The sequence below is a fragment of the Microcaecilia unicolor genome, chromosome 5, assembly GCF_901765095.1.
Source record: "Microcaecilia unicolor chromosome 5, aMicUni1.1, whole genome shotgun sequence".
Classification (NCBI taxonomy): Eukaryota; Metazoa; Chordata; class Amphibia; order Gymnophiona; family Siphonopidae; genus Microcaecilia; species Microcaecilia unicolor.
In genome coordinates, this window is record NC_044035.1 from 53,261,949 (window position 1) to 53,278,057 (window position 16,109).

At 42.5% G+C, this 16,109-nt stretch overlaps 1 protein-coding gene across 1 annotated transcript in view; it reads left to right on the plus strand.

Moving 5' to 3' along the window:
* ZFYVE27 (zinc finger FYVE-type containing 27) overlaps window positions 1–16,109 on the plus strand; it is a 198,841-nt gene that overhangs the window by 44,538 nt on the left and 138,194 nt on the right. The gene's annotated exons all lie outside the window — the stretch shown is intronic.

Genomic DNA, 16,109 nt, shown 5'->3' on the forward strand with positions numbered 1-16,109 from the left:
TAAGGGGTTCACAAACATTCTCAACACTTAACTGCTTTGTTTCTACAGCTTTCCTTTTAGTTTAAGCAAATTAGAGAAGACAGACAACCTGCTAAATTTAAAATCCTAATCAAAAATAACTTGCAGATGAGGTGCCTCATTATTATAATGTTTTAAAAATGTATAGGCTCTCATATGCCTTAAGGTATGGAGACACACATTCCTTTTATATGACAAATCCATCTATCAGAATGCTGCAAAAGGGGGTTTGCAGCTGGTAGTCCAACTGAACGGAATAGACTCCCAGTGGGATTACAGGTGATGGGAAATACTATGGGCTTCAGGATACAACTGAAAGTATTTGGGTCTATATTCAGCTGCCGTGGTCAGCGTTAGTAACCACCAGCTGTGGCAGACAAAATTTATCTGAATATCCAATGCCACTATCTAGCGAGTGGCCACATAAGGTAGTCAGCACTGAAAATTCTGTATAGTGGCTATGTTCAGTCTGCTGTCCAGATAGGGGCCCTTTTACTAAAACTTAGCTTGTGTTAATGGACATTAGCGCACTAAGGGCCAGAAGCACTAAACCTAACGAGCCCACAACTTGCATTTTAAACTGGTTCCAGCCAGTTTAAAACGCAAGTAGTTTACCAGGGGCATGCACTAAGGGCATTTTCCCTGTCATGGTAGCAGGCAACGAAAACGGAATGCAAATTATACAAAGGCTATTATAATGAGCTGCACTACCGTTGCAGCTCATTATAATGAGATGCACTACCGTTTTTCCGATTCCCTTACTGTGGGAACCCTAACGGGAGGTCTGCACCTCTCGTTAGGGCTCCTGTGAGGGAATTGGAAAGGAAAAGGGCCCCAAAAAAAGGTAAAAAGAAAAAAAAAAAAGCAGCGAGCGCATGTGAGGGGCGTCCTTTATGGACGTACTCTGCCTGCGCTTGTGAGGGACGTCTTTTAATTGTCTTTTTGCCGTTTTTTTTTTTTTTTTTTTAGTTTTGTCTCCCTGGCGCTGCTCACCTTCTGTAGCTGTGCGAGGAGAAGGGAATCGGGGACGTGCGAGTCGATCCGGAGTTCGGGACGTCCCTTTCCATTATGCTTCTCTTCCAGGTCTCTTCAGCCAATCAGAGTGCATTTAGCTGACACCAGCAAGCTAGACGCGCTTGATTGGCTGAAGATACCTGGAAGAGGAGCATAACCGAATGGGACGTCCCGATTCTCCGACTGGCTACCGAGGTAATGGTGAATGCAACGGAGCTACAACGAGTAGCTCATTTGCATTCCCTTTCCTTAGTGAATTCTCATTCCCTACCGATTCACTATGGAATCGGTAGGGAATGGGAATTACCGACGACTTTAATGCATCTGGGCCTAAATGCTGCATGTCCTATTTTATACCTATGGGCTATGAGGCACTTTAGCGCATGCTAATGTCTGTTAGTGTGTGCTAACATTTAGTAAAAGGGCCCCATAGAATACTGTCCTAAGTTATCTGGTTAAGTTATACAAATAGCAGACTGAATATTTCCACTAACGAGAAATTCCTGGACTGTCCTGGTTCCTCCCTGGCACTATCTGCATAATGCCAAAGTGGTCAGTAAGGATATTCAGAGGCACTATCCAGATACAGATTGCTAAATTCTAGTCAGCAGCACTTGCCAGATAGCAAATGCTGTTATCCTCATAAATGCTTTTGAATATTGACCTAATTATTTTTTAGACAAGGAGGAGAGGGAACTCAGTACCAAAAAACAAAGGATACAAAGAATAGAGACTGGTATGGGCCACAAGCAACAAGAGAGCTAAAAAAACATCAACATGATGATGGTTCAGAAGAATTTTATTGACGCTAACTCAACTAGCACAATGTCTGCATCTCTCACCAGAGACAAATCCACTTCTTGAAAAAAGGAAGTGCATGTTGACAGCTGCTAAAGCACACACACGCACTTCCTTCATGTTTCAAGAAGTGGATTTGTGCTCTGGTGAGACTTGTATGTGTGACTGACCTACTAGGTTGTTTGAATTAATTTTGGTTTGAGGAATGCATTACCATTGATGCAGGCTTTGTACTGAAACACAATCATTGTTGGGTTAATTTCACAAAATATTTCTGAATCATCATCCAGTGGTTTTTATAGCCATCTTATTGCCTGTGGCCCATACCTGTCTCTCTTCTATATCTGAATATTTTTTACACAGACATTGGCAATACAAAGAAGAATCAATGCTTTTATATTTCTAGGAACTAGATATTGAAGTTACATTTGGGGGACTGTAAAATAGTCTTCAAAGAGCTGGAAATGTTTTGTGGTAATTAATATACAGTATATTGTAATTAAGTATGTACAAATGTTATCCACCTAGAAAGTGAAGATACTTACCTATAGCAGGTATTCTTAGAGGACAGCAGGCCAGTCATTCTCATATATGGGTGACGTCATCCATGTCACCCAGTGTGGAACACTTTTACAGCATATTATAGCTTTAAGAGCACGCACCAGCATCCCTACTGCATATGCGCACTGCTTTCCCACCTGTCGCAAGAGTGCGGGACCAGCATTCTCTCTTCATACATCATAAGGAGAGAAAGCGCTGTTTGTGGCTCCTCACAGCGTCTGGTGCGTTGCTGCTTTTTGAGTTCTTTTTGTGCCTCCCTTTTGGGTATTATTTGCCTGGTTTTGTTTTTTCCTTTTTTGGGGAGCTTTTCCTTCCCTCCCTTTATAGTGTTATTTAATTTTTTCCCACTTTTAAGTTTTTTTATTTATTCATGCTCACGAGGCCCACTTAGACCAGAGCTTCATTCTGGATTTTCCCTGAGTATGACATGGCCTGCTTGTCCTTGGCGAACTATGGATAGGTGGACTAGACATTTTTTAAATAAATTAGTAAGGAGATTTCCATCCAAGGAGAACTAAGTGACTTCCAGTACCCTTATTTCCTCACTTTGAATATTGCTTGCTGGTATTTCTATTTTCTTTGAATACTGTTTGTTATTGCTTTCAGTCTTTAAGGGTAAAAGGAGAAATTATGTCTTACCTGAATTTTCTTTTCTTTAGTCAGCGACACTGTTCTGAACAAATGGGTGTTATCCTTTCCTACTAGAAGGTGGAGGTAGAGAAAACTGAATTCTGCCAGTGACATCACTAGCATAAGCTAAGATGCTGCTTGGAACAATTCATTATCTGCCCAAGCAGTAGAAGGTCCCTTTGTAACACACCCATTCTCCATCAACCACTGTAGCTGCAGTGATAATCAAGCGAGCAAAATACCACAAAGTGGCACTCGCTACTCCGCAGGATATAGCCATAATCATGGGAACATGTATAGCTGCAATCACAAAATCAATTTCTCTCTTTTTTTTTTTTTTGAAGCACTGAAAAAGAGCACACCCAGAACCTCCGGGCTGACTTCAGAAAAGTGTCATTAACTAAAGAAAAGAAAATTAACAGATAAGAAATAATTTCTCCTTTCTTAACATCAGCTCCACTGTTCTAAACCAATGAGATATTCCAAAGCAGATCTATTAGGTGAGGGAACACAAGGCCTCCCTCGAATGACAGCTCTGCCAAAATCCAAGCGAGCTCTGGCCAGCATGTTCAATCTGTAGTGGTGGTTAGCAAAGGAATGAAGCGATGACAAAATTGCCACCCTGTAGATCTTTTTAGGGGACACTGCCCGGCCTCTGCCCAGGAAGCTGCCTGAGCCCTGATAGAGTGGGCTTAAAACTCCTGAGGTACTGGATGATTCTTGCTGATTTAAGTGAACTCAACAGCTGTCTTAATCCACTTCGTAATGGAGTCCTTTGAGGCCTCCGGGCCCTTCCGAGGACCATGGAAAGGTACAAAGAGGTGGTCCGTAAGATGACACTCATTCATCTCCTTGAGGTACCCGAGCAGTGTACACTGGACGTCCAGCTTGTGAAGCCTCCGATCCTCCAGCAACAATCCCTGTGCAACAAAGGAGGGCAAACAAATGGAATAGAGACACCACTTCAAAAGAAAGGGCGATGCTGTGTGCATGGACACGGAATCCTCCAAGAAGGAGAGGGATCCCGACATGACAGGGCCTACAATTTGGAAACCCTCCTAATAGTGGTGATGGCCACCAAAAATACTGTTTTGAGGGTAAGATTCTTGATGGAAGCCAAGTGCAGGGACTCATACAGAGCCTACACAGTGCCCAGAGGACCAGACTGAGGTCCCAAGAAAGGAAAAGGAAAGACAAAGAGGGGGTGCAGATGTGCCTCCCCCTTCAGAAACCGAAAGCTAGAGAGATGCCCTACACCTTTCCCTGAAACCTGGACAACACAGTCACCTGGACCCTCAGGGAGCTCAAGGCCAGCCCTTGTTTCAGGCCCTACTGCAAAAAACCCAGAACGTCAGGAACCAGTCCGCTGTTATTAAACGTATTCATTATGCACACATGGTTCGACCATGTCGCTCCCCTTCTTCATCTTGAACACTGGATTCCTGTCTCTGCTCGGATTTGCTTTAAGCTTCTTATATTGGTCTTTAATTGCCGCTTTCCTCATGCTCCAGCATACCTGAACAAACTGCTTATTCCTTACCCTCTCAGTGTTTATGTTCCTCTTATGATAACCTGCTATGTGGTCCCTTACCTTCAACTTTGCACCTATCTCTCTCCCATAACACTGCATTTAGCTACCTAGGCCCTAAGCTCTGGAACCGTCTCTCTTCTGCTCGTAGAGCACTTATGCCTCTACAGTCCATTAAAGTTCTCCTGAAGTCGCAACTTTTCTCTGATTCTGCTACTTTATAAGACTTATTTCCGCTTCTGTAGTTGGCCTCTCCTTGCCCTCATTTCTCTCTTTCCTTTCCTTCCCCCCTTCCCTCCCCTTCCCCATTCTTCCCTTTTATCAGCATTGTATTACATTTTATTTCATGTTGTAAACCGTTTAGTCCCCTTTCAAGGATCAATTTTGTGGTGTATCATATCTACAAATAAATAATAAACCTGAGCCCACCAGGGAGGTAGAGACTGTTCCCTGCACCAGGAAACAAACACATGCCAGATTCTGACATAAGCCAATGAGAGTGCAAAGGGAGTAGAGGCTGACCGTAGACTAAACCAACTCGGGAGGTGATGTATAAAAAACACTTTATTGAATATTCAAGGGACCTGACACGGACTGTGTTTCGACGCACAAGCCAGCAAGACACAGAGGACTCTGGAGCAGAGCAAGGTTGAAGTCACTGCAGGGGAAAACCTGCGCTTCTCTAACAGTTGCCTCTCAATGGCTATAGTGTAAGCCAAAATGGTTGGATCTTCCATCTCTACCAGCCCTTGCTGGAGCAGACCCTGACCCTCGGGCAGTGGAAGCAGGTCCCCAATAGACCCCAGAGATCCACATACCAAGGTTTGCGAAGCAAATCTAATGCCATCAAAACCAGATGAGGATGGTTCACAATCCTGAGCAACAAGTGGCCAATGGGAGGCCATGGAAAGAAGATATAGGGCGGCTCCACTACTGGCAAAAGCTGTACCAGGGCATCTATCTCCCGAGAGGCTGCCTTCACATTGACTCTGGATGGCATCAAGTCAAACTGAGGAGGCCTCCATTGGACCATAATGAGCTGGAAGGCCTAAAGTGACTGGGAGAGTCTACCTGCACATTGCCATTGCCCACAATATGGACCACTGAAAGAGCCTTCAGGGCTGCTGCTAGACTCCTGGTTACACCTGCTTGTTGATGTACACCACCGCCGTGGTGCTGCCTGACATCACTTTAACCACTTTCCCTTCCTAGAGCAGATGAAACTCCTGCAAAGCCAGATGGACTGTCCAGGTCTCCAGGCCATTGATGGACCAGGACATCTCATGGCTTGACCAGATGCCCTATGCCACATGCCCAAGACAGTGAGCTCCCCAACCAATGAGATTCACATCCTTGGTGACCAGCATTCACTGAGGAGGATCCAGAGGGGCCCCTCTCAAAAGGTCCATTGGACTGTCTCCCAGGCCAGACTGATCCTGACCCTGGGCATAAGCAGGAGAGAACAATGGAAGTCCTGAGAGGCTGGCACCCACAAGGACAACAGGGCCCGCTGTAGAGGGTGCATGTGAGTCCTGTTCCATGGCACAACCTCCAGAGTTGCAGCCATGGAACCCAGGAGCTGCAAATAGTGGATGGCAGGGGAAGAGAGGCAGAGGCAATGCTGGATGTGAGGAGAGAGAGAGGGAAAGTGAAGGGGTAATGGTGCCGGGGGGGGGGGGGGGGGGGGAGGGGGGTAAGAGAGAGGGCCAACACAATTAGAAAAACATTAAATGGCAAGACAGCAAAGGTAGAAAAAAGAATTTTAGTTTTATTTCCAAATATTTTATTAATTTCCAAGGATACAAATAACAGGAAAACAATGATTGAAAAACATAGGAAGCAAGAAACACAACAGGTGGGAAAGGAAAAAAGAGAAAGGAAAGAAGAGAAAAAAGGAGGGGAAAGCATCCAGGTGTTTAACAAATAAGTCCTTTGTACTGGTTTAAGGTGTGGCCTGAATAGTTTGGAGGTAGTTGTCCAAAATAGACCAAATGTTTTTCTTAGATACTATCATCCGACTTTTCGCAGCCATGGCGAGCTCAAACTTCTGATGCTGCAGGACTGTATTCCACCAGAAATGAATATTCAGCAACTGTGCGTTTTTCCAGTTTTGCAAAATATGCCGTTGAGCAATAGTGAGGAGAATGTCCAATAGTTTTGATTGCGGGGAGGTCAAATCAAAAGTTGCATGAACGGACTTAAAAATTACAGTTGAATAAGTCAGGTCATCAGTTATGGGCAAAGTTTTTGGATTATATTCCAAACAGCCTTCCAGAATTGAAAGATCGGAGGACACTCATATAACATATGAGAGAAAGTACCCACTTGCAGCGAACAGTGCCAACATTTGTCTGATGAGCTCAGGCCAGCAGTAGCAAGTTTTCGAGGAGTCTAATTGGTTTTATGATATAAAAAAAACATAGACTAAAACCGCTGCAGAGGAAAGAGGTTTCATAACTTTAGACCAGAAACAGAACCACATATTTTCATCTACCACAGACTCTGTATCAAGCTGCCAATTATGTTGAAGGGCAGTATTGAAGTTGTGTGTTGCGTTAATAAAAATTTTATAAATAGATGAAGCTGTGTGCTCAGCTAATACTAGTGTCTGGGCGTTGGCAAATAAAGAAGGCAGTCGAGATGACAATGATGCCAGCTCAACAGATGCCTTCACCCTATGAGTAAGTTGCATCCATTGAAAGAACATAGTAGGAGGTAGAGAAAATTTGGATACCATCTCAGAAAAGGACCAAAATCTATTATCAGCATTAACAATATCAGACAGATAGAAGACTCCCTTATCTATCCACTCTTTCCAAAAGAATGGAGCCTTATTTATTAAGATATGCGGATTATACCAAAGTGACTGATGACTTACTGAGAGGTATTGCTTGAAATCTGTCGAGGTCCAATAGACATTTGACCGTGGAGACTATAATCTGATTAACTCTATGTGATGGAAATGAAGAAGCAGTAAGAAGAAGCGGTAAAGTGAGAGGAGCTACCATGGCCTCCTCCAATTGCAGCCACATGGGCTTGTATTCAGAAGTGCGGAAGAACCATCTGCACCCCTTCTGTGAAATGTAAGATTTATGATAAGTGAGGAAGTCGGGAAATAAAACTCCGCCTTTTTCCCTGGTGCATTTAAGTTTCCTCAAAGCAATTTTTGGAGGCTTATTTGACCATAGAAAGGAAGATAATAATTTGTCAACTTGTGAGTAGAATGGAAGGGGGAAGAAGATCGGAAGCATACTGAGGATATAATTAATTTTTGGAGATATCATCATTTTAATAGTTTCAAGCCGGCCCCACCAGGACAAGTGTAGAGGATGCCAGGAATGCAGCAAAGCTTTAAGGGTTTTCAGGATTAAGTCGGAGTTATGATGAATAGAATCTATGGAGTTGGCGTGCAATTCTATTCCTAAGTATTTAATTTTTGGGGTGGCCCACAGCAAGTTAAAAGACTGAGCTATATTCGGAAGCGCTAATGCATTGAGAGGAAATAATTCCGTCTTCTGCTGATTGATTTTGTAGCCTGAAAATTTGGAAAAGTGAGCGATTAGGTCCAGGAGCGTTGGGATAGACTGGTTTGGATCAGAAATATAAAGTAAGACATCATCTGCATAGGCAGAGTACTTAAATTCTAGATCTTTATAGACAATTCCATGTACACATGCATGAGATCTAATTGCAATTAGAAGCGGCTCTAATGTAATATTGAAGAGGTATGGGGATAATGAACAGCCTTGCCTGGTGCCACGGAGCAAAATAATATTCTCTGACAAAAAGTTATTAGTGATTACCTTGGCTATTGGTTTTGCATAAAGAGACTGAACTTTAAGCACAAATTCAGAAGGGCAGCCGAACCAGGTTAGCACTTCAAAGAGAAAGTTCCATTCAACCTTGTCAAAGGCCTTTTCTGCATCCAATGATAAAGCCACAATTGGTTGGGGCTGGAAAGAGGCTATATGCGATAAATGAAGAAAAAGCCTTGCGTTATCGCTAATAAGTCGTCCAGGCATGAAACCTACTTGACAGGGATGAATAATTTTATGCACAACTTTTTAAAGACGGTTGGCTAGAATTTTAGCATATAGTTTATAGGCTGGTAATTAGACACCAAAAGAGGATCTCTATTCGGTTTAGGAATGACCGTTATGACTGCCTCTGCGAATCGACTGGTGGAGGTGGTTTCCGGAGACAGGTCATTGAATAAAAGTAAGAGAAAAGGAGTGAGGTCAAATTTAAAGACTTTGTAAAACTCTATAGGGATCCCGTCTGGGCCTGGGGACTTCCCTAGAGGAGAGTCTTGGATGGCCACTCTAATTTCTTTTTCAGTGATGGGCTCCAGAAGGGGGATGAAGAAATGTGGTAGCTGTGTAAATCTACTTTAAAAGTTAATGTAAATTTTTTAAAATGGAAAATAAGGTGACACCTTTTTTATAGCACAAAACAAACTTTTTGACTAGCTTTAGGGGGCCAAAATCTCTTCCCTCAGGTCTGAACAATATAATGTTATAGTATACTTGTCCTGACTTAAGGAAGGAGGCTTTAAATTTAATAAAGTTAGTGCAATTAAAAGGTATCACTTTATTTTCCAGAGCATCTGAGTGCATGCATACACATGCGTTTTGGCCCTCCAGATGTTACAAAATATAAAGTGTGGCTCCTGATAGAAAAAGGTTGGACAAGCCTGCTGTATACAATACTTTGCAATAATCTAAGAAACCCAAAAGTAGGGCATCTTTAACAAGCAGTTGTTATCCCTTCCTGCCTGCAGATGGAGGTAAAGAAACTGAACTTTCCCAGTGACATCACCAGTATAACCAGTATGCCTCTGCCAAAGCAGCAGATGGTCTCATAAAGCTCGCCCATGCCCCATCAACTACTGTAGCAATAATTAATCACATTTTCTTTTTTTTTTTGAGTCCCGACAGCTGCAGTCTTCCGACACAGGGTCTAAAGATAGAACAGCCTGACTAAAGAAAAGGGAATTAACAGGTATGACTAAATTTCACCTTTCCCAGCATCCCTGCCTAAGCCCAAACGGGATCTGGTCAGTACATCTAATCCATTATGTTTCACAAAGAACTGGAATGACAACCACCTCCTCCACTGAAGCCTGGCTCCAGAAAAGGACCTGAAAATACCTTAAGCATGTTGACTGAGCTGGCAGGAAAGACTGGCTCTTCAACCTAGTCACTTTCAACACTGCAGAGTGTTTCTATGTTGAGGTGAGAAAGCAACATCCAAGTTACTTAATTTAACCAACAAGGAACTAGTGCAGGCCGTGCAGCATCAACCTGCCAGCATTCCCGGCCACATGGAACCTTCCAGGCTGACCACGACCTGGGACCTCAGGGATCTCACCTCCACCTGTCTGGCTCCACAGGATGTGCTATGCCTTTTTTTCCCCTAAACAATTTTTTTTCTTTTTACTTAGCTGTATTCCCTATACCATGGAATAAAGCTACACTAGGCAAACGTAGCCCAATTTTGTTTACCTGGGGTTGCAGGAGAGACCTGGAGGGACCACACAAAAAGGCACAAGGACAGTGGGGGTGGGGGATGGGGACCCGCACCACTTGTGGCAGAACCCCATGAGGCCAAGCCGTATGCCTCACCCAGCGGTCTGCATCATATGATAACTGGGGGCAGCTGAGAAGTGCTCCGTGCTTGACCAGGTCCAGTCTGTGGATCCAGGAACTTGGGAGCTGGCCATTAAGCTCAACCAAGCTGTGTGAAACCTATCTGCACTGCTAGAAGCTAGGCCAGACACCAAAGTGGACTAACCTGAACAATCTACCATCTGCTGGAGATAGAGAAATACTGGAGCTTTCCTCTGAGTACCAGCAAGTTATATTGATGATGTCATTGGGAAAGTTCAGTTTCTCTTCCTCCATCAGCTGGCAGGAAGGGATAACATTCGATTCGCTGTTCTACTGGCAACCAATGGAGATCCTATCACTCTGGAAGAATAGAGTTATAATTTTGTTCCAGGAATTACCCGTGCAACTACATTTTTGAAGCAGTTACAGTTTCCACAGAAGATATTTAGACATACCCATGTCCAAAACATTCACCAGAGCATTTAAATCTGACAGTCAAAATACAAATGTGAATACCAAATAGTCCATGAATGGTACTGGTACTTCTCACCATAGCAACCACCTGTTTTTCAAAAGGTAAGGCAGGCAGGCATCCAACAATAATCCCAAAATCTTAATGTCATCCTCAAGGATCAAATCTGAACTCCCAGCTCAGTTCCTGGACTGCAGCTACTAACTATAGGACTAACTATAGTTTTGTGGAGCCACAAAAACTCTGTATGATTAAGTTTCAGTTTATTCTGCCAAAACCAGCCTTCCGCCCTCTTGAACCCCTCATGTAATCTAATTAACTAATTTTTCACTATTTGTTGACTATATACAATAGAGTTGAACGAAGGTGCCAGCTCTGTGGGTGCTTGAGCACCTCCAGTATTGAGCAAATCCCTTCACTGTGTTTGAGGGGCAATTTGTTTTGAGTTTAACATCCACAATCATGTTAAAAAATTGGCTCCTATGGAGTTGAATATCATCTTCTATTTACATAAAATAGGACAGGCCAAGGTCAATTAACAGCACTAGGGGCTGCAAATAAATATTAAATAAGACCAGGGATAGATCTTTGAGGGATACCACCTCTCAGTGGCCCAGTCAAGGAAAACTGAGCATCCCCACCAAACTCGGCTGCGTCCCATCTGGAAGAGGTAAAACAAAGCTAGTGGGGTCCACACCATCCCCAGTGCTTCAAAACACTACAGCAAAAACTCATCAACAGTACTGAAAGCTGCTTGAAAGTCTAATGATATTATTGTACCTTCCTGGTTCTGATCCAAACCCCTGCACAACTTATCTACCAGTTCCAGTAATGCTGATTCCACTCCATACCTTGCTGAAAAAAAAAAACCTGCCCTGAAGCAATACCTTGACCAACTCCAGGTGAGAAATCAAAAAGACAATAGCACTTACTTGCTAATAAAAGGAAACTAACTAATAAGCCTAAAATGTTCATTTGAAATTTGGTCAATGCCACATCTTTTGGAATGGATGTTATCACAGCCTCCCTCCAGGAACTTTGAAAAATTCCCTCACACAAAGATGTTTTCGTAATAAGCAATGCTGATGCAAATTGCACTTTGGCTTCCTTTATTAGCCAAGCCAGAACAATATCGTAACAGCAAATCCTTTGGTCACAGCCTAACCAGCAAAGTGTCCCAAAGCATTAGAACATTCAGCCCTTCACCTTCCTTCCTACCTCATCATCCTCTTCTGCTCCTGTTACCTGTTAATTTTGCCCCTCTGCAGCATAGCTCCCACAATATTTTGCACCTTATTCTAAAAGCATTGTGATAATTGCACTGCTCTCAAATAATCAATATTAGGATCCAGCCTCCTATGCAAGGAGACCTTTGGGGTTTTACTTCACCAATTCACTAGCTCAAAGAAATCATGCGATTTAGAGACTCCTTCAGATTGATTGCAAAAAAAAAAAAATGCCATTTTCTCTCTTCACCTCTCCTATTATAGTCCCTGGGAACCTAGCTATATGACTCTCTATACTTAGGACGGGGAGTATTAATATATTCTATGTCAAACAGCAAATAATTTGGTGGATATTTACTTCCAAACATATCCAGAATTGTGGTATAGCTTGTTTATAATGCTTTTTTTGTGCATGCAAAACTTCTACCTCCCTTGACAGTAAGAGGGGAAAAGGCAACACACTAAAAAAAACAGTGTTGATGAGATAAATTCAGCTGTACAGTGTCTTCTAGTTTGATAAATTTACAAGGATTACTTAAAAAAAACCTGCTTGTCAGTCACATGAAACCAATCATCATAGGAGCAGTGCACTTGCCATGTTGTTCTGATATTCCTCTTATCAAACCTAAGGCTTGCACATTGCAATACAAAAAAACTAATAATGAATGAGGTTATTGAACACACTGCAGAAAAAAAAAAGTTCACAATCTGAACAGGGCCAGACAGAACTGGAAAAGATAATGAAAACCTGACAATGCCATGTATTGCTGGCATTTTGTGATAGAAACCTGGGGCTGGGTGTTAATTCATAAGACTGCTCAAGGCGAGTGCAGTATAATGCTAGAAGCCTCAGTACAATTTGTTCTTTATGTAAAACTTTGACAGCTGAAATCTGTATGTAATTCGATAAGGTATTATGAAATACAGTGGATTGATCCACTCAAACTCATTAGAATCAGCCAGTCAACTTTCCAAATGCATAAACTGCAACAGACTTAGGGTTTTTCCAGGCTGGTATCTGTCTCCCTAGTTTTGCTCTGAAATGGCCTTCTTGCTTTTCTTTATTCAAGAGGGCAGGATATACAGCATAGATATCTGATGCACTTCCCATTTTCTTTTCTCTACATCTGTTGGTATTCTTTGATGACATGGGCTTGAAATAGGACCTTATTCTATGACTAAACTACTCGGGGGAACTCTTACTGCCAGCAGTGATCATTATCACATTCCCTCTAAGCTGTGTGACTGCACACATTTTTTTTTAAGTGTCCTGCACACCTTTCTACATTCACTTTGCTGGGCTACTGACTTTCCCTTTCTCGAGACTGTTTCCTGTCCATCACTACCTCCAGAGTATAGTATTGATTCATGCCCACTACCAAGTCCTTAGCTTCACTAACAGGAGAAGGAAAAGCTAGTAGTTAGAGAAGTAGCCTAGTAGTTAGAGCAACAGGCAGAGAACCAAGGAAGCTAGGGCTCAAATCCCACCATCTGTCCTTGTAATCTTAGGAAAGTCACTTAACCTTCCATTGCCTCAGGTACAAACAGACTGTAAGCTCTCTGATGGACAAGGAAATACCTAATGTACTTACAACATAACTCACCTTGAGCTGCTACTGAAAAGATGCAAGCTAAATCCATAATCCTGTCCTCCTCCATCCATGAAAGTGACTCCATGAGCTGTGGCAGCAGATGATGACATACACTTTTGTTGTTAGTGCAGCTTAGGGCTGGAGCAGTTCAACATGAGATAGGGAAAGGAGTATTTTTAGACCACTTGGTCAACTCAAGGCAACACAGTGCCCTCAGCAGCATTCCAGCAGCCATCACTACACTGTGGATCATCAAAGCAACTACAGGCTCCTCCTGGCCCTCCTCCAGTTTCCAGCAGCTTAGGAACCCCACATCTCCTCTCTTCTCACTGCAACAGCCTCCAGGGTGCAATCATTTTCATGATTCCCTTTTCCTTGCCACTGTGTTGATTCTGAGATCAAACAGCTAAATGTAAGACCCTGCCCTTTGCTTTAATGGTTGAGGAAGGGCGAGTTTTATGACAGAGAGGCAAATGAAGGCTTGACTAGGGAAGTAGATGTCAATGGAGAAATGGGAGGAGGGTAAAAGAGTGCCTAATGGGAAAGGAAGCCCTATAAATAGGAAATGTCTGGCTTCATGGGGACAAGACAGTAGATACCAAAATTACTAATCAGGGGATAACTCTTTTAATTCCAGAGTCACTTTTAATATCGACTACACAAAGACTCCAGTATTTTTTCTTTATCACAAAAACATTTTATTGTATTGCAATGCCCGCTAACCTCACTAGCACTGCTGCCTACTATTAAACCCTCACACATTCATTCCTCCGCTCACCTTGCACACCTGTATTTAATTTAAATACAAAACAGTTGATTTTACATTTTAAACTGCATACTTATACTGTTTCGTATTGTGCATATGTTTTGCCATGCTTATACATTATATCATACTCAAATAATCAAAACTCAGTCCTGCCAATCCTTTGTAGGAAAAAGACCATTTAGCTGGCAGGACTGAGTTTTGATTATTTGAGTATGATATAATGTATAAGCATGGCAAAACATATGCACAATACGAAACAGTATAAGTATGCAGTTTAAAATGTAAAATCAACTGTTTTGTATTTAAATTAAATACAGGTGTGCAAGGTGAGCGGAGGAATGAATGTGTGAGGGTTTAATAGTAGGCAGCAGTGCTAGTGAGGTTAGCGGGCATCGCAATACAATAAAATGTTTTTGTGATAAAGAAAAAATACTGGAGTCTTTGTGTAGTCGACAAGACAGTAGGCCAGATTCAGTAAATGTGCTCAAAATTTAGGTGCCAGGAAAAATCCCCGCTAAGAACTATTTGATAAAGGACGCTTTGGGCTGAGTATCCTTTATACAATAGTGCTTAGCGCGGATTCCCGTGCCGAGGATTTATGCCTGTCGAAACCTGGTGTAATTCTTGGCATGCAAGCTGGGCACATAACCTTGGTATTCTATAACACACTGCACCTAAATTTTGGGAATGCCCCGACCCACCCATGTCCCTTTTTGGGTCATGCATGAGACAATTTAGGCACACAGTGTTATGGAATAGTGCATGGGCATATGCGTGCACAAATCTAAATTAGTATCAATAATTGATGACACTTCATTAACTCAATTTGCATTCATATCTGTTCTGCATTCCCAAATTTGGGTGATCTATATAGAATTGGGGGGGAGTGTGCTTTGAGGGGGAAGTGGATACCCTTATGGGAAAGAAAATGGATAAATGGGGTGCTTTAGGAAGGAGGAGGGGGAAACAGGCTCATGGCAATTTAAATTCTCTGTCTAGAGCTCACTGGGCATTCTCAGCGGCACTTAGATGGATAGTGCCACTGAAAAAGCCCAGTTAGCACTCAAGCTGAAATTGGCCATTTTGAGGGCATTCCGGGAGCGGAGCTGGCATATAACTGGTTAAGATAACCACATAGATAGGGCCACATGAAACGCAGTTCTATCTTTATGCGGTTCTTCATAGATGGTTAATTGCTAAATATTGCAGAACCGGCTAGGGTTTAGCCGGCTCCCTATACCCGGAAATATAATGCTGGAATCTAGACATGGCCCCATATTGAATTTCCAGATTTAATGCCAGCAGCAGTCTGCAAAAAAGCTGATCACTACTAGCTGAATATAGGGCCCAACTAAGTTAACTGCTTTTACCGGCAAGGGAATCCGTGGGACCGTTAGATCATGAAGGAGCAAAAGACGTGTTCAAGGAGGACAAGGCCATAGCAGAGAAACTGAATGAATTCTTTGCTTCTGTCTTTACGGAAGAAAATGTAAAAGATCTGCCTGTATCCGAAATAGTTTTCAAGGGTGATGATGTGGAGGAACTGAAAGAAATCTCGGTGAACCTGGAAGATGTACTGAGCCAAATTGACAAATTAAAGAGTAGTAAATCACCTATACCGGATGTCATACATCCAGGGGTACTCAAAGAACTCAAGGATGAAATTGCTGATCTGCTGTTAGTAATATGTAACCTGTCATTAAAATTGTCCATAGTACCTGAAGATTGGAGGGTGGCCAATGTGACGCCGATTTTTAAAAAGGGTTCTAGGGGGTGATCCAGGAAATTAACCAGTAAGCCTGACATTGGTGCCGGGCAAAATAGTGGAAACTATTATAAAGAATAAAATTACAGAACACATAGACAAACATGGTTTAATGGGACAGTCAGCATGG